This window comes from Cibotium barometz, chromosome 25 (genome assembly GCF_041138505.1).
Source record: "Cibotium barometz isolate CiBa-2024 chromosome 25, ASM4113850v1, whole genome shotgun sequence".
Classification (NCBI taxonomy): domain Eukaryota; kingdom Viridiplantae; phylum Streptophyta; class Polypodiopsida; order Cyatheales; family Cibotiaceae; genus Cibotium; species Cibotium barometz.
The window spans coordinates 43214320-43233303 of record NC_141070.1 but is presented as its reverse complement, the minus strand read 5'-3'; positions in this window follow the sequence as shown (position 1 = coordinate 43233303).

Genomic DNA, 18984 nt, shown 5'->3' with positions numbered 1-18984 from the left:
CTAAAACCAGTCCTAGTTAGGTTTGGAAATCTAGGCTTGGTAAACTTCACAGCTTAGGTTTCATTCCATGTGTGAGGCTTGGGTAGGCACAAATCTTATATATGCATGCCACTTTATGTCCACATGAGCATCGAGAGGATCCACATAAGCAGCTTGCCACCTCACCTTGCCACCTCCACCCTCCATGTCAACATGGTCAACCTAGTTGACTCCCCACCTCATCATCCTAGTCATCATTAATGCCACATCATCTTGCCACCTTTGCATGCCACCTCGCACTTGGTGACATGGCATGCCACATCATGGAATTGCCACATCAACCATAATAGTGCCACATGTCAAGAGAATGCCACGTGTCATGCATGCATGTGACACGTGGCACCTCCTTCCCACCTCCCCTCTTTTTTCAAAAACATATTTTTGAAAAAGTTAATTTAGTAATTTAGAGAAATAGAATATAAAAATTTAAATAATAAAATATATGTAACTTATTAAATAAAAGAATTTAAAATCACTAATTTTAAAGGATTATATTTTGGGATTAGATCAATAATAATATGATTAAAGATCATATTATTAATTTAAAAATAATAAATTTTTTAATTTAATATTTCTTAAAAAAATTTTTATGTAGAATAAACCTTTGAATAAAATTTAAAAAAAATACTTTATTAAAAAAATTAGTTACATAATTATAAAATAAAAGATATCTTTAAAGATATATTTATATATCTAGTAATGATAAATATTTAGACTTGTTAATAAATATTATTAATAATATTAATTTTTAAGTGGATAATAGTTTATCTTTAATTATCTTTATGTTTATCTTAGTTATCCAATCAATCTTAGATAGGAAATCCAATGAGATTTGAAGTGGATAACCTATTTTTCCTATATAATCACACATCTCTAGTACTATCCCACACTTATCTCTAGTACTATCCCATCATTGAGCCTTTATAATATTTTCTCTCTTAGCTTCCTTGAGAATGGGTTCTCAAAGTCGTAGGAGTCGGAAACGTGATAGGACTAGACTCCCCCCCATCCACCAAGTTCAAGAGGAGGAGAGGAGAAGGGTAGCTTGTGAGAGAAAGACAGAGAGTGGAGAGCACGTCAACGAGCAACACCTTCCGTTTTGGCGATGATCCAAGCCTTGCTTCTCCTCTTCCACTTCCTCTCCCTTCGCCCTCTTCCCCCCCCACTACCCCTTAGTTTAGATAATCCACATGAACCCGCCCTTCTTGAGTCCTCTCTTCTACAAGAACCCACCCCCCCTCTTTGGGCGCCCTTCGTGTGGATAGGAAAGAACTATCAAAGTCAGGGGCACATCGTCGTGCCCATGCAATCTTCCATTCCTATTTCAAAGACCTCACGCCTTCATCACAGGCATGTGTGCTTGATGCTTTGATTGATCTGCCCAACATGGCCAACTGCAGGGCGCTTTCTGACATTGGAGGTCGAAGAGAGAGGAGAGTTGGCATGGCGGTGCTACAAAGTGTTCGTCATTCCTATATAGTTCAAGAAGAGGAACTCTGCGGATGCTTTGGCTGCTCGACGGGCTATTGTGGCAGCCATAAGTAGCTCCCAAATGAAGAGTAAGGTTAGTGCCACATCTCGCATCCTTTCCATAGCACCACATGCACTTAGAGTTGGGTCTATTAGACGACAAAGTTTAGATGCCAATGAGGTTGGTGCTTTGTGGGCGAGTAGTGGTCGTGTAGCTAGGCATGATCGCCTACTAGATGAAACCACTAGAACCTTGATAGAAAGTTTTTGGGAGGAGAATTGTCGTGCCTTGCCAGTTTTCAAGAAAGCTTTGCGTAAGAGAGTGACAAGAGGAGTGTTCATTGAGCACGGTGCTTGCTTTCTTGAAATGACCCAAACTGAGTTGTATTCTCAGTTTTGTGGCTTCGTATCCAGAGCTTAAAATTGGGCAAAGGTCATTTGAGGGGTGTAAGCCTTGGTTTGTGAGGTACTCACGTCAGCGTGACACATGTTGTTGTCGCTACCATGTTGAGTTCAAACTTTTTTATGATGTGTTCTGTTCTCTTAGTGGGCATAGAGAGTTGCCTCGTAGTCCACGTGATTTCATCCACTCTCTTTTGTGTGCACGCACGGAGGATGCCCAGTTCCATAGGATGCCTTGTGTGGAGAGAAATTGCACATCATGTGGTTCACTTGCACATCTACAGATGGTAGATCTTGATGCAAGTGACCAAGAGATAGTGGCATGGCAACGTTATGAGTATGTGACACACCAGCTCCAGAGTGGTGGACAGTCCAGGAAGTTGCAGCTCGTGGACAAACATACACCACGTTGTCACTTCAGCAGATCTACATACGGCACAGTCATTGTGCCAAGTGGCAGGATCGTCAGTTTCGAGCATGCCTAGCAGAGTTTCCTATTGGTGTGGTCGTCTCTGTGATTGATTTTGCAGAGAACTACACTTTCACACCTTTTCAGGAGATACAATCTGAGTATTACTTCTTAGAGCAGGTAATGGTTATATTTTGTAATATTTGTTTTATGTTTGAGCTACATTACTTATTTGATTTTTTGTGTCCTAAATGTATGTATTGCTTACCTCACCAGGTTGCTATTATGGTCCACATTAGCTATCGACATGCAGAGGCTCATGTAGATGGGATAGCAAGTACCCCCGAGACCCGTGTCATTATTCGAGAGTATCATTTCTATATCAGTGATGATCGTTCACATGATGCACATTTTGTGCAACACTGTTTTCGTCTCCATGACGATTTTTTAGGAGATTGTGGGATCAGACATGTCCAGCGATGGGTTTGGTCGGATGGTTGTGGCGCACAGTTCAAGTCATCACGACAATTCTATTGGCTCTACAAGTAGTACTTATGGTTTTCTTACATTTACAATTAAACTAAATTCACTAGAACATCTTAAAGAAAACAATAACTAAGACTATCTTTTTGTGGATTTATAGGTGGCATGTGCAGTCTAGTATCCCAGTGATTTGGTCATTCTTTGAGATTGGTCACGGGAAGGGAGAGCATGATGGTGCGGGCGCGTGTGTGAAACGTGCCTTGAGGCGTCATCAGCTGGCAGGATGCTCAGTTCAGAGATGCGGGCCACGTAGTCGAGTGGTGCTCCCAACATTTGTGTGGGAGTGCAGCATCATCGTACCCCAAACGTGATGCTCGGATTGTCAGGAGATTTTTTTGGCATGTGGATGGTGGCATGATTGACCGTAGAGCCTCCCATGATTGTGACACAGTACCTGGCACCTTGGGCTTACATTCCATCAGGAGCACGTGCATGGCAGCCCCCACGATTTACACACGACGGTTTGCATGCTTCTGTGGAGCATGTATGGATGGAGATTGGTCACATTGTGCCTCGAGAGGATGGGCAGATGCATGGATACAGACATTCCTCTCCCCCGAGCATCCTTCACAGCACACAGGTCCTGCGTTCATGGTCAGTTATGATGACCTCACAGATTTGCTATAGGAGGGTGATGTATTTGCTGTTATTGCCAGTGAGGAAAATAGCGAGGGAGTAGACTACTATCTGATGAGTTGCACTAGGCCAAAGTGCATCCTTGACCAGGATACAGTGGATGATCATGGGTTTTCTTATGACGCCCATAGCATGATTGTGGCAGGCCGGTTCTACCAGCAGATTCGACTTCATCGGGGGTGTCTTGAGTTCCAGCAGTGGAAGTGGGAGTTAGAGGCATTTCAGTTCTCTCATCTAGTGGTTGCTACCAGGCTCACTCTTGTTCGAGTACAGAGCCGAAAACACAGTTCTCACCCTCGTTTTCGGCTTCGAGTGGATGACCATGATAGCATTCTAGAGCAGTTGAGAGCTAGAGAGGGTGCTGCTGACTAGATCTCTATCTTGATAGTGACTAAACTCAGACTAGCTGGGTTAGCTCACTTACATTGTACTTAGATTTTTGGGCAGTGACTAACCTCAGACTAGCTGGGGTAGCTCATTTTCATTCTGATGTACTTATTTGATGTTTATATCATTATGAGTTCTCTCATTATTGAGTATCATTACATTTTAGTTGATGTTCTTGATTTTATTATATTTTTTAACACTTTGGCTATCATATTGTTTGTTGAAAATCTCCATGCTCCGATGGGGACCAAACTTTGCAAGCATGTGGGTGTGGGTCCCCATCGGAGCAGTAATTACCAATCCAAACATGCTCCGATGGGGACCAAACGATGCAAGCATATGGGGGGGACCATCCCCATATGCTTGCAAAGTTTGGTCCCCATCGGAGCATGTTTGGGTACGATGGTATGGGGAAGGCCCGGATCTTCCTTGGCCTCTTAAGCACCAAGAGACTTCAAAAACCCACACTGGGCGCTAATTACCAATCCAAACATGCTCTGATTGTGACAAAACTTTGCAAGCATGTGGGGGTGGGTCCCCCCCCATGCTTGCAAAGTTTGGTCCCCATCGGAGCATGTTTGGGTACGATGGTATGGGGAAGGCCCGGAATTTCCTTGGCCTGTTAAGCACCAAGAGACTTCAAAAACCCACACTGGGCGCTAATTACCAAGCGCTAATTACCAATCCAAACATGCTCCGATGGGGACCAAACTTTGCAAGCATGTGGGGGTGGGTCCCCCCCATGCTTGCAAAGTTTGGTCCCCATTGGAGCATGTTTGGGTACGATGGTATGGGGAAGGCTTGGAATTTCCTTGGCCTCTTAAGCACCAAGAGACTTCAAAAACCCACACTGGGCGCTAATTACCAATCCAAACATGCTCCGATGGAGACCAAACTTTGCAAGCATGTGGGGGTGGGTCCCCCCCCCATGCTTGCAAAGTTTGGTCCCCATCGGAGCATGTTTGGGTACGATGGTATGGGGAAGGCCCGGATTCTCCATGGCCTCTTAAGCACCAAGAGACTTCAAAAATCCGGACTGGGAGCTAATTTCCAATCCAAACATGCTCCGATGGGGACCAAACTTTGCAAGCATGTGGGGGTGGCTCCCCCCCCCATGCTTGCAAAGTTTGGTCCCCATCGGAGCATGTTTGGGTACGATGGTATGGGGAAGGCCCGGATTTTCCTTGGCCTCTTAAGCACCAAGAGACTTCAAAAACCCACACTGGGCGCTAATTACCAATCCAAACATGCTCTGATTTGTGGCCAAACTTTGCAAGCATGTGGGGGTGGGTCCCCCCCCATGCTTGCAAAGTTTGGTCCCCATCGGAGCATATTTGGGTACGATGCTATGGGGAAGGCCCGGATTTTCCTTGGCCTCTTAAGCACCAAGAGACTTCAAAAACCCACACTGGGCGCTAATTACCAATCCAAACATGCTCCGATGGGGACCAAACTTTGCAAGCATGTGGGGGTGGGTCTCCCCCCCATGCTTGCAAGGTTTGGTCCCCATCGGAGCATGTTTGGGTACGATGCTATGGGGAAGGCCCGAATTCTCCATGGCCTCTTAAGCACCAAGAGACTTCAAAAATCTAGACTAGGCACTAATTTCCAATCCAAACATGCTCCGATGGGGACCAAACTTTGCAAGCATGTGGGGGGGATCCACCCTCACATGCTTGCAAAGTTTGGTCCCCATCGGAGCATGTTTGGGTACGATGGTATGGGGAAGGCCCGGATTCTCCATGGCCTCTTAAGCACCAAGAGACTTGAGAAATCTGGACTGGGTGCTAATTACCAATCCAAACATGCTCCGATGGGAACCAAACTTTGCAAGCATGTGGGGGGGACCCACCCCCACATGCTTGCAAAGTTTGGTCCCCATCGGAGCATGTTTGGGTACGATGGTATGGGGAAGGCCCGGAATTTCCTTGGCCTCTTAAGCACCAAGAGACTTCAAAAACCCCCACTGGTCGCTAATTATCAATTTAAACATGCTCCGATGGGGACCAAAATTTGCAAGCATGTCGGGGTGGGTCCCCCCCCATGCTTGCGAAGTTTGGTCCCCATCGGAGCATGTTTGGGTACGATGCTATGGGGAAGGCCCGAATTCTCCATGGCCTCTTAAGCACCAAGAGACTTCAAAAATCCGGACTGGGCGCTAATTTTCAATCCCAACCAACTCCGATGGGAACCAAACTTTGCAAGCATGTGGGGGTGGGTCCCCCCCCCATGCTTGTAAAGTTTGGTCCCCATCGGAGCATGTTTGGGTACGATGGTATGGGGAAGGCCCGGATTTTCCTTGGCCTCTTAAGCACCAAGAGACTTCAAAAACCCACACTGGGCCCTAATTACCAATCCAAACATGCTCTGATTGTGACAAAACTTTGCAAGCATATGGGGGTGGGTCCCCCCCCATGCTTGCAAAGTTTGGTGCCCATCGGAGCATGTTTGGGTACGATGGTATGGGGAAGGCCCGGAATTTCCTTGGCCTCTTAAGCACCAAGAGACTTCAAAAACCCACACTGGGCGATAATTACCAATCCAAACATGCTCCGATGGGGACCAAACTTTGCAAGCATGCGGGGGTGGGTCTCCCCCATGCTTGCAAAGTTTGGTCCCCATCGGAGCATGTTTGGGTACGATGGTATGGGGAAGGCCTGGAATTTCCTTGGCCTCTTAAGCACCAAGAGACTTCAAAAACCCACACTGGGCGCTAATTACAAATCCAAACATGCTCCGATGGAGACCAAACTTTGCAAGCATGTGGGGGTGGGTCCCCCCCCCATGCTTGTAAAGTTTGGTCCCCATCGGAGCATGTTTAGGTACGATGGTATGGGGAAGGCCCGGATTCTCCATGGCCTCTTAAGCACCAAGAGACTTCAAAAATCCGGACTGGGCGCTAATTTCCAATCCAAACATGCTCCGATGGGGACCAAACTTTGCAAGCATGTGGGGGTGGGTCCCCCCCCCCATGCTTGCAAAGTTTGGTCCCCGTCGGAGCATGTTTGGGTACGATGGTATGGGGAAGGCCCGGATCTTCCTTGGCCTCTTAAGCACCAAGGGACTTCAAAAACCCACACTGGGCGCTAATTACCAATCCAAACATGCTCTGATTGTGACAAAACTTTGCAAGCATGTGGGGGTGGGTCCTCCCCCCATGCTTGCAAAGTTTGGTCCCCATCGGAGCATGTTTGGGTACGATGGTATGGGGAAGGCCCGGAATTTCCTTGGCCTCTTAAGCACCAAGAGACTTCAAAAACCCACACCGGGCGCTAATTACCAATCCAAACATGCTCCGATGGGGACCAAACTTTGCAAGCATGTGGGGGTGGGTCCCCCCCATGCTTGCAAAGTTTGGTCCCCATCGGAGCATGTTTGGGTACGATGGTATGGGGAAGGCCTGGAATTTCCTTGGCCTCTTAAGCACCAAGAGACTTCAAAAACCCACACTGGGCGCTAATTACCAATCCAAACATGCTGCGATGGAGACCAAACTTTGCAAGCATGTGGGAGTGGGTCCCCCCCCCATGCTTGCAAAGTTTGGTCCCCATCGGAGCATGTTTGGGTACGATGGTATGGGGAAGGCCCGGATTCTCCATGGCCTCTTAAGCACCAAGAGACTTCAAAAATCCGGACTGGGCGCTAATTTCCAATCCAAACATGCTCCGATGGGGACCAAACTTTGCAAGCATGTGGAGGTGGGCCCCCCCCATGCTTGCAAAGTTTGGTCCCCATCGGAGCATGTTTGGGTACGATGGTATGGGGAAGGCCAGGATTTTCCTTGGCCTCTTAAGCACCAAGAGACTTCAAAAACCCACACTGGGCGCTAATTACTAATCCAAACATGCTCTGATTTGTGACCAAACTTTGCAAGCATGTGGGGGTGGGTCCCCCCCCCATGCTTGCAAAGTTTGGTCCCCATCGGAGTATGTTTGGGTACGATGGTATGGGGAAGGCCCGGATTTTCCTTGGCCTCTTAAGCACCAAGAGACTTCAAAAACCCACACTGGGCGCTAATTACCAATCCAAACATGGTCCGATGGGGACCAAACTTTGCAAGCATGTGGGGGTGGGTCTCCCCCCCATGCTTGCAAGGTTTGGTCCCCATCGGAGCATGTTTGGGTACGATGCTATGGGGAAGGCCCGAATTCTCCATGGCCTCTTAAGCACCAAGAGACTTCAAAAATCCAGACTGGGCACTAATTTCCAATCCAAACATGCTCCGATGGGGACCAAACTTTGCAAGCATGTGGGGGGGACCCACCCTCACATGCTTGCAAAGTTTGGTCCCCATCGGAGCATGTTTGGGTACGATAGTATGGGGAAGGCCCGGATTCTCCATGGCCTCTTAAGCACCAAGAGACTTGAGAAATCTGGACTGGGTGCTAATTACCAATCCAAACATGCTCTGATGGGAACCAAACTTTGCAAGCATGTGGGGGGGACCCACCCCCACATGCTTGCAAAGTTTGGTCCCCATCGGAGCATGTTTGGGTACGATGGTATGGGGAAGGCCCGGAATTTCCTTGGCCTCTTAAGCACCAAGAGACTTCAAAAACCCCCACTGGTTGCTAATTATCAATTTAAACATGCTTCGATGGGGACCAAAATTTGCAAACATGTCGGGGTGGGTCCCCCCCCATGCTTGCAAAGTTTGGTCCCCATCGGAGCATGTTTGGGTACGATGCTATGGGGAAGGCCCGAATTCTCCATGGCCTCTTAAGCACCAAGAGACTTCAAAAATCCAGACTGGGCGCTAATTTGTTGGAATTAGGGTTGCAGGAATGCACACACAACTTCAAGAAGATGAGGAAGCTTGAGCACAACACAGTAGTGTATTATGAGTGCCAAAAATGAAAGATTACAAGCCCTAGAAGATAATGGGCGTATATACAATGCATGGGAGAAAAAACCTCCTAGTGAGGGAAAAAGTGCCCCGGCGGTCCTAAGTGTGTTCACACACATCACTACTATAATATGGTAACAAATCCCCCCTGGAGTGATGCGGTGAACAAGAGCTAGCACTCATGTATAGGGAAGTGTCTAGCTATGTGGACGAATCCACAAAAGGGAGTAAGCCCAAAGCTTTGCGAAAAGCTTCGAACTTCTCACGAGGCAGAGCCTTTGTGAAAAGGTCTGCAAGGTTATCCTGTGTTGGCACATAAGCCAAACTGATCTCTCCTGCAGAGAGTCTCTCCCTGACATAATGGTAGTGCACCTCAATGTGCTTCGTACGAGCATGGAACACTGGGTTCCGCGCAACTGCCAATGCGCTCTGACTGTCAGTGAAGATGGTGGTGGCAGATGGCTGCCCAACACCCAAATCAGCCATAAGGCGTCTGAGCCACACACACTCAACCGTAGCTGTGAAAGCTGCCCTGTACTCAGCTTCACAACTAGAAGTGGCCACAGTAGGCTGCTTCTTGCTCAACCATGATATGCATGAGCTTCCAAGCATGAAGCAAAAACCACTCGTGGACACGCGTGTGTCATAACAACCAGCCCAGTCAGAATCTGAAAAAACATGTAAATCTGGCGGCAATGATCCCCCCTTGGGATAAAACAACCCAAGATGCCGAGTACCACTCAAATAGCGAAAGATACGCTTCACTGCCTGCCAATGCTTAATGCCTGGGCTATGCATAAATCTGCTCACCTGTGAGACTGCAAACTGAATGTCTGGCCTCGTAATGCATACATAAATGAGGCAACCAACAGCTGTCTGATAGAGTGTGACATCAAAGTGATCTCCAGCATCATGAAGACTCAACTTCAAACCTGTCTCCATTGGAGTAGCAATAGGCTTGCAGTCTTCAAGGCCAAATCTCCGCAACAATGTCTCAATATACTTTGTCTGACACAAAGCAATACCTCCATCACACTGCTTAAATTGAATCCCCAAATAATGATGCAAATGCCCCAAATCTGACATCTCAAAAGAGGCATTCAAATCAGCCTTAAAATCAGCAATATGACTCTCATTTGGTCCTGTGAGCAGCATGTCATCGACATAGAGAGCAATGATTAGATGTACACCATCCACACGTTTAACATACAAAGTGCTTTCTGTTGGACTATTCTGAAACCCATGTGCAGTCAAATATGCATGTATTTTTTCATACCAAGCTCGTGGAGCTTGCTTTAAACCATATAAAGCCTTTTTTAACCTGCACACTTTGTTTTCCTGCCCTCTTTGAACAAAACCACGAGGCTGCGATACATACACCTCCTCATGCAAATCTCCATTTAAGAACGCAGTCTTTATGTCCAGCTGATGTACATTCCAACCATTATGAGCTGCTAATGCACAGATGCTACGAACAGTGGTCATACGACATGTGGGAGCAAAAGTCTCATCAAAATCAATGCCCTTCTCTTGAGCATAACCTTTTGCAACAAGCCTAGCCTTATGGCGATCCACTGTGCCATCAGGCTTACGCTTCAATTTGTATACCCACTTAGTGCCAATGGCCTTCTTGCCAGGGGGCAAGTCACATAAAGACCATGTACTATTCTTCATAATAGCATCGTATTCTGCTTGCATAGCAGCCATCCAATTTTCTGAACTTTGTGCCTCATCAAATGAAACAGGCTCACTTTCATCGCACATACTAGAAACAGCCAATGCATAACAATCTGACGCATAAGAGGCACCATGAGAGCCAGAACGAGTGCGACTAGACAAAGGGGCATCCAACTTGCTGTCACGCAAAGTCTGCACCAGCCATCTAGGCATGTTCCTAGAGCCCTCAATCTCTTGTCTCTCATCCTCAAGTGCATCATGCACATCTGCATCAGATATAGGCTGATCTGTGCCATCATTTAAAACCTGCATAGGCTGAAAAACTGCCTCATGAGGTATTGCACTTGACTGTGCACCACTGAAAAGAGGCAACAATGTATCATAGACATCACGTGAGCTGATATCTGTCTCCTTAGTACATGAAACCAAGGGCTGAACTGCATCTTCCACAAATACAACATCACGGCTAACCAAAATGCGCTTTGTCTGTGGATGATACAAACGATAGCCTTTGCTCTCAGCACTATATCCAACAAAAATACATTTGACAGCTTTGTCATCCAATTTTCTGCGATGTTGCACAGGCACTAATGCATATGCCAGGCAACCAAAAACACGTAAATGGCCAACAGATGGCTTGCGGCTATGCCAAGCCTCATATGGAGTGACAACCTGTAATGCTTTGGTGGGACACCTGTTTAGTACATAAGTGGCACACATGACAGCCTCAAGCCAAAAACCATGTGGTAGACTTTGACTCTTAACCATACATATTGCCATTTCCATGAGAGACCTGTTTTTTCTCTCAGCCACACCATTTTGCTGTGGTGTATACGGCACTGTACATTGGTGTTTTATCCCACGCTCAGCCAGAAATGCATTAAATTCTGAAGACATATACTCCCCCCCTCGATCTGAACGGAGGGTGCCCATCTTACTTTCTGACACATTTTCAGCCATAACCAAAAACTGTTTGAAGCACAAAAACACTTCGGACTTTGCCTTCAAAGGATATACCCATGCATGCTTGGTAAAATCATCAATGAAAGTCACGAAGTAAAGGTAGTTTCCAAATGATGGAGTTTGCATGGGACCACAAACATCACTGTGAACAAGCTGCAATCTGCGTTCAGCTCTCACTGATCCATCTTTGGGAAAGGAAGCACGCTGCATTTTACCCAATATGCAGCCCTCACAAACATGCTTGACAGGTGCCTCAAGCTTAGGCAAAGAAGACACCATTTCAGATTTCTGCAGGCGCAGCAAACTTGCAAAATTCAGATGACCAAAACGTGCATGCCACAGTTTTGCATTTGAAATAGCCTGCGTATCCATAATAGCACATGCTGAATCCTCTACACATTTGCCATCCATATTGAGCTTATACAGCCCTCGACATAGTGAACCAGATGCTACAATGATGTCACCACAAGAGAGATCATGAACAGTACATCTGTCATCCACAAATTTTACAACCAAACCTGTTTTGGCAAATGCGGAGACTGACAGCAGATTCTTTTTGATCCCTGGCACATACAATGCATCAAAAAGTGTAAAGGTGTTGCAATTTGCAACATTCAGCACAATCTGTCCAACTCCTTTAACGGGATAAGAGGAGTTATTGGCACAAGTGACAGTATTCCCTGTGGGAGCAGACTCAAGGAAAGTGAATAAACTGCGCTGCGAGGTGATATGCTTAGTGGCACCACTGTCAAAGTACCATACATCTGAATCTACTGCAGACATACATGTGTCATGCAAAGATGGGTCATAACTGCACTGCGCATTGAATGCCCATTCTGTATCTTGAACAACATTAGCAGATTCATTGTTAGAAGGAGAGGCATCTGCAACAGCCATACCAGCCTCTTTCTTCTTAGCCTCTTTCGCAGCCAGCTTAGGACACGCTTTGATGACATGATCATTTTCCTTACAGTACTTGCAAAATGTCTTCTGTTTGTCACCCTTCTTCTCATCTTTGTCTTCCTTCTTTGGTTGCGCAGCATTTGCAGATTTCTGCTTACTAGAAGAAAAGCCAGCTTTACCTTTCCCGCTTCTCTGACTAGCAACGAAAGCTTGATCTGCGACACGCATAATATTCCTGTTTTGCCTTGACTGGTCTTCTTGCAGCAAAACAGAAACTAACTCCTCAAATGATAAGGCATTGGGATTGCCTTTCATCATCAAGCGAAGAGTGGAAGCAAAACCCTGATAAGAATCTGGTAGACCATTCAAAACAGTCTGCACAAGTGAACTGTCTGACAGGATTTCATCTGCAGAAATGAGCTGCTCTTTGAAATCCTTGATCTTTGTCAAAAAGCTATCCATAGAATCACCTTCGTTCATATGCTCACTCTCCAACTGTTTTCGGAGGTAAGCAACACGAGCCTCATTTCTTGCCTGATACAATGTGGCAAGTACATCCCAAGCATCCTTAGAAGTCCTGCAGGAGCGAATATGTGGGATAATGGTACGTTTGACAGACAGCGCAATCAAGGCATGAGCCTGCGCATCTCTACCATCCCAACGAATCTGCTCTGCTGAAAGTGGTGGTTCTCGAACAGCTGCTACAGCACTTGTGCCTGCACCATCATCAACAGTACCTGTTTCTGATGTGTTTGCAGCATTCCCAGCCACAATAGGACGTGCGTCAATACCCTGCACAATGTTCCATAACCCCTTTGCTACCAATACATGTCGCATCATATATGCCCACAATGGATAGTTGGTGCCATCCAACTTATCCTCAGCAGCCAACATGCGGAATACATCATTGTTGTCAGCCATGGCCAATGACTGTACTACTAGATGTAAATGCTGTCTGTAAGAGGTAAACCTGTATAAAATCGACCTGTGCTATGTAGCACAGCCCAAAACAGACGAATGGGCACATGTCCTGCAGATTTTAATCTTGACAGAAAATCTGCACAGTAGGACGATTTTGCCTGCGCAGTACTTGGAATGCAAAAACGGAGGGCGAAATGACTTCAGATCAAAATTCTGAAATGAACGAGCCCTACGGGCTCGCCCACGGCATATACTAACCTGCAGATGCTCGTGAAACCTCGTCGCAATCGGAGGAGATGAAGCGGCAGGTGCCGGTGATGCTGCCCGGGAGGAGGAAGCCTGCTCTGATACCAATTGTTGGAATTAGGGTTGCAGGAATGCACACACAACTTCAAGAAGATGAGGAAGCTTGAGCACAACACAGTAGTGTATTATGAGTGCCAAAAATGAAAGATTACAAGCCCTAGAAGATAATGGGCGTATATACAATGCACGGGGGAAAAAACCTCCTAGTGAGGGAAAAAGTGCCCCGGCGGTCCTAAGTGTGTTCACACACATCACTACTATAATATGGTAACATAATTTCCAATCCAAACATGCTCCGATGGGGACAAAACTTTGCAAGCATGTGGGGGTGGGTCCCCCCCCCATGCTTGCAAAGTTTGGTCCCCATCGGCATGTTTGGGTACGATGGTATGGGGAAGGCCCGGATTTTCCTTGGCCTCTTAAGCACCAAGAGACTTCAAAACCCCACACTGGGCGCTAATTACCAATCCAAACATGCTTTGATTTGTGACCAAACTTTGCAAGCATGTGGGGGTGGGTCTCCCCCCATGCTTGCAAAGTTTGGTCCCCATCGGAGCATGTTTGGGTACGATGGTATGGGGAAAGCCCGGATTTTCCTTGGCCTCTTAAGCACCAAGAGACTTCAAAAACCCACACTGGGCACTAATTACCAATCCAAACATGGTCCGATGGGGACCAAACTTTGCAAGCATGTGGGGGTGGGTCCCCCCCCATGCTTGCAAGGTTTGGTCCCCATCGGAGCATGTTTGGGTACGATGGTATGGGGAAGGCCCGAATTCTCCATGGCCTCTTAAGCACCAAGAGACTTCAAAAATCCAGACTGGGCGCTAATTTCCAATCCAAACATGCTCCGATGGGGACCAAACTTTGCAAGCATGTGGGGGGGACCCACCCCCACATTCTTGCAAAGTTTGGTCCCCATCGGAGCATGTTTGGGTAGGATGGTATGGGGAAGGCCCGGATTCTCCATGGCCTCTTCAGCACCAAGAGACTTGAGAAATCTGGACTGGGCGCTAATTACCAATCCAAACATGCTCCGATGGGAACCAAACTTTGCAAGCATGTGGGGGGGACCCACCCCCACATGCTTGCAAAGTTTGGTTCCCATCGGAGCCATGTGGGGGGGACCCACCCCCACATGCTTGCAAAGTTTGGTCCCCATCGGAGCATGTTTGGGTACGATGGTATGGGGAAGGCCCGAATTTTCCATGGCCTCTTAAGCACCAAGAGACTTCAAAAACCCGCACTGGGCGCTAATTACCAATTCAAACATGCTCTGATTGTGACCAACCTTTGCAAGCATGTGGGGGTGGGTCCCTCTCCATGCTTGCAAAGTTTGGTCCCCATCGGAGCATGTTTGGGTACGATGGTATGGGGAAGGCCCGGATTCTCCATGGCCTCTTAAGCACCAAGAGACTTCAAAAATCCGGACTGGGCACTAATTTCCAATACAAACATGCTCCGATGGGGACCAAACTTTGCAAGCATGTGGGGGTGGGTCCCCCCCCATGCTTGCAAAGTTTGGTCCCCATCGGAGCATGTTTGGGTACGATCGTATGGGAAAGGCTCGGATTTTCCTTGGCCTCTTAAGCACCAAGAGACTTCAAAAACCCACACTGGGCGCTAATTACCAATCCAAACATGCTCTGATTGTGACCAAACTTTGCAAGCATGTGGGGGTGGGTCCCCCCCATGCTTGCAAAGTTTGGTCCCCATCGGAGCATGTTTGGGAACGATGGCATGGAGATTTTCAACAAACAATATGATAGCCAAAGTGTTAAAAAATATAATAAAATCAAGAACATCAACTAAAATGTAATGATACTCAATAATGAAAAAACTCATAATGATATAAACATCAATTAAGTACATCAGAATGAAAATGAGCTACCCCAGCTAGTCTGAGGTTAGTCACTGCCCAAAAATCTAAGTACAATGTAAGTGAGCTAACCCAGCTAGTCTGAGTTTAGTCAATATCAACGGCAACCCAATCAAAATCATCATCTCTAACTGCCGGTCGACGTGCACGTCGAGGCTGCTGTGCACGTCGAGGAGGCTGTGCCGGCTGCGGGGGTCGTCGAATGTCTGCGGGGAGGTCTGTCTCAAAGGCAGGATCGTGAGCTGGTGTTGGTGTACTCGGGAGCTCACGAGTCCCAAAAGCTGCTATAGCCCTCTCTCTCTCTCTACGTCGTGCTAATGCAAGATGTCTCTGTCTGTAAACCCAAAATCTATAATCTGCAAGAGTACGTGTCTGCCACTCTGCTCGTGTAAGCTCCTCTGCTGTAAGGACACGCTGCTCATGAGAAGCAGCACTGCTACTAGCACCATCACCCGAGGTGCCACTAGGACCAGCACCACCCACGCGCTCATATGCTGTGATCTGGCTCTCATGTAGGACTCTCTGGTATGCATCAAACTCATGTGAGCTCCACTCAATCTCTGGAGGCACCTTAGGCTCCTGATCTCTATCGTTGAAGGCGTCGAATCCCAAGTCAATAGCTGATGTAAAATCAATAGGCCTGCCTATCCTAGCATCTACTCGAACGAGGCCTGGGTGAAGATCATCGATGCCCAGAACTCTGTATGTCGCTAGGTCGACGCGTGCATGGTAGGAGGGGCATGCTGAGAAACGTACTAGCTCCTGGGTGATGCAAGACAAATGGAAAAAATGTCCACATCCCAGGGCATATCCGCCAATACTATCAATGTCCTCGATACATAAAGCGCAGCACGCATCACATAGGAAGGGTGGTGCATCCTGAAGGAGAGGTCGTCAAAAAACCTCTGTGATGACAGGCCGTGGATATAAAGGTAGGTAAGGCACTGTCACGTCCAAGGATCTGCGAAACTCTCGAACATGCAGCATCAACTGCTCTGCCCTATGCTGGGCAATCCGCTCCATAATCTGATGATGCTGTGCCTCAGCTCTAGAGCTCTCTACCTCGGTCTGAGCCTACGCAAAAAAGTAAAGCATTAAAATAATTCATTAGTCTCTCATTAGGTATTACTTAAAGAAATTTATAACATAGGACCTTAATTATAACTCTTTTACGTGCAAGAGAAACCTACCTGCTGGATGTCGGACTCTCTCAGATGCTGTGCCTCTGCAGTAGCTGCCTCTAAGGCGGTCAATCTCTGCTCTCGCCTCTACTAACTCCTGAGTGAGTCTCTCAGTGGTAGGTGTGGGACCCTACGTGACACAATCAACCATGCCGCTCATGTAAAAATATAGAAAAGTACATATAAACATGTAAATAAATGACTAAAAAAACTTAAGAAGTAATATATATGTAAATACCTCGACATCTGTCGTCGTCGGTATAGATCATGAGAACAGGCGCACCACGTGCTGGATGCTCTCCGTGGTACTCCGTACGTCGATGCCGACTTGGGTGCCAAGAGCCTCTACTGTCGACAATGGCACAAATGAAGGATCTGTATAGTAGGTGCTACACGAAGGGCGGGTGGAGGCCGCCTACCCTGGTCCTGGAGACGGCCTCGGCCAGCACCACCACCCGGCCGATGGCTGGTGTAATCCACCTCCTCCCCTAAGACAAACTCCGCATATAATTGCTTTGCGAAGTATATGGGAATCTGGCGGTTGTTCGGCATCCTCCCATATGCGGCAACATATCGACTATAGATATGTGCCGCCATACGAGGATGCGAACACCGCGAAATAGTAAGGGGCTTGCCCGCCCCAGGCCTCATCCCACGACTATCGAGGAAAAGTTCTAAGTACGCTCCATCGCTAATCGGAGCAAGATCACAGACCTGACGATATGTCAGGCCATGTGACACAGGAGCAGTGCGATGGTGGGCTATCCACTCATCTACATAAACAATATCGTGAAGGCTACGAAGGGATGAAAGCATCGCCTCCAAGTCTGCCACAATATGTAATGTAGACGGTGTGTCTCTAGCACTCCTATGGATAGCCGCTAACTCGCGGTCTATCTCAGCGATGAGGTCCGCAATAGATGAGCGGCCCTCCTCGTGGCCCTCCATGCTAAAGCCTAAGCCAAACACAAGGGTCCAATGTGAAGGGTCTAATGTGAAGGGTCTAATGCTTAGTGCTAAGTAGCACTAATGAAGCTATAAAACAATGCTAATGGGCTCACTAATGCTAATCCAAATCAAGAGAGCAAGGAGAGTGAAAACGACTTGTGACAATGAGGCAAAAAAAAAAGTTTTCCAGTTTTATAACCTCGATCGAGGTTCGGTAGCATCATGCAATTTAGGGTTTGCAAGATTAACGCTCTAGATATTAGGGTTAGTGCAACGTACGGCCAAGATACACACTTAATTTTAGGGTTGGTGAAGGATCGACGGCTGAGATTTGGTATTACTATCTCATTCGAGGTACATGGACGGCTACGATTTAAAGTTATTACCACGACCAAGGTACGTCGACGGTCAAGATTCATTATATACCTCGATCGACATATTTAAACGGCTGAGATCGCATCTTCCAACGTACCTGAATGGACGGTAGAGATTGCATTTACGTATCTCGAACGAGATATTTGGACGGTGGATATTGCATCTACATATCTCGAATGAGATATTTGGACGATGGAGATTGTATCTCTGTATCTCGAACGAGCTATTTGGACGGTGGAGATTTGATCTCAGTATCTCGTTCGAGATACGGGGACGGTGGAGATTGTATCCCATTACCTCGAACAATGAGGAATGGTCGATTTGATGTTAATTTCTCGTTCGAGATACGTGGACGATGGTAGATGTGCTAGTCAAATACGCCTAGGGGGATACAACGTGGCCCTGATGTGGATCCGAGTGGCATAGATATCTCGATCGAGATAATGTGGTGGCAGTGACATGTAATGGTGACATGGATGACGCCTGGAAACCTGGACCTGCTAGCGTGGCATTAGTTGGCATCTCGATCGAGATATGTCGATTTAGGCTCGGGAGGCACGTGTCGTGTTTTAATTCACGGCACTATCACGATCGAGGTACTCCGCCCGAGATGCATGGATGTCCAAATTTTAGAGAGAGTGAACGAAAGTGAGTACCCTCATCTTGCAACCTCCCCAACGCTACTGAAAGCGAGGAGAAAAGGCAATGTATTAGGAGAGAGACTACGGAATAGAAAAATCCGGAACATTGCAGAGTTGAAGGCTGGCTCTGGAGGATGCAAGCGTAGAATTCAAAAAGCAAGGTATGACGATATCTCATTGTTAACTTCCATTAATGAGCATCCAAATTGTTTAAACGAATGAAGAAGATCCAAAAAATTTCAATGTAAATCAATGAACTTTTAAAGGTGAGTTATAATTATCTCATTGTATAATTGTAGATGTGTTTCTTTCTTGTTGTAGGGAAATTTTAAGGCTTGGTGAAGTAAATGAAAATTCCAATCTTGTTCCAGTGAAGCAAATGAAAGGTTTAGTCTCTAAAGTTGTCGTGTAGAGCTTGATAGATGAGAAAAAGTTCAAAAGGGTGAAAGGTGATGCTG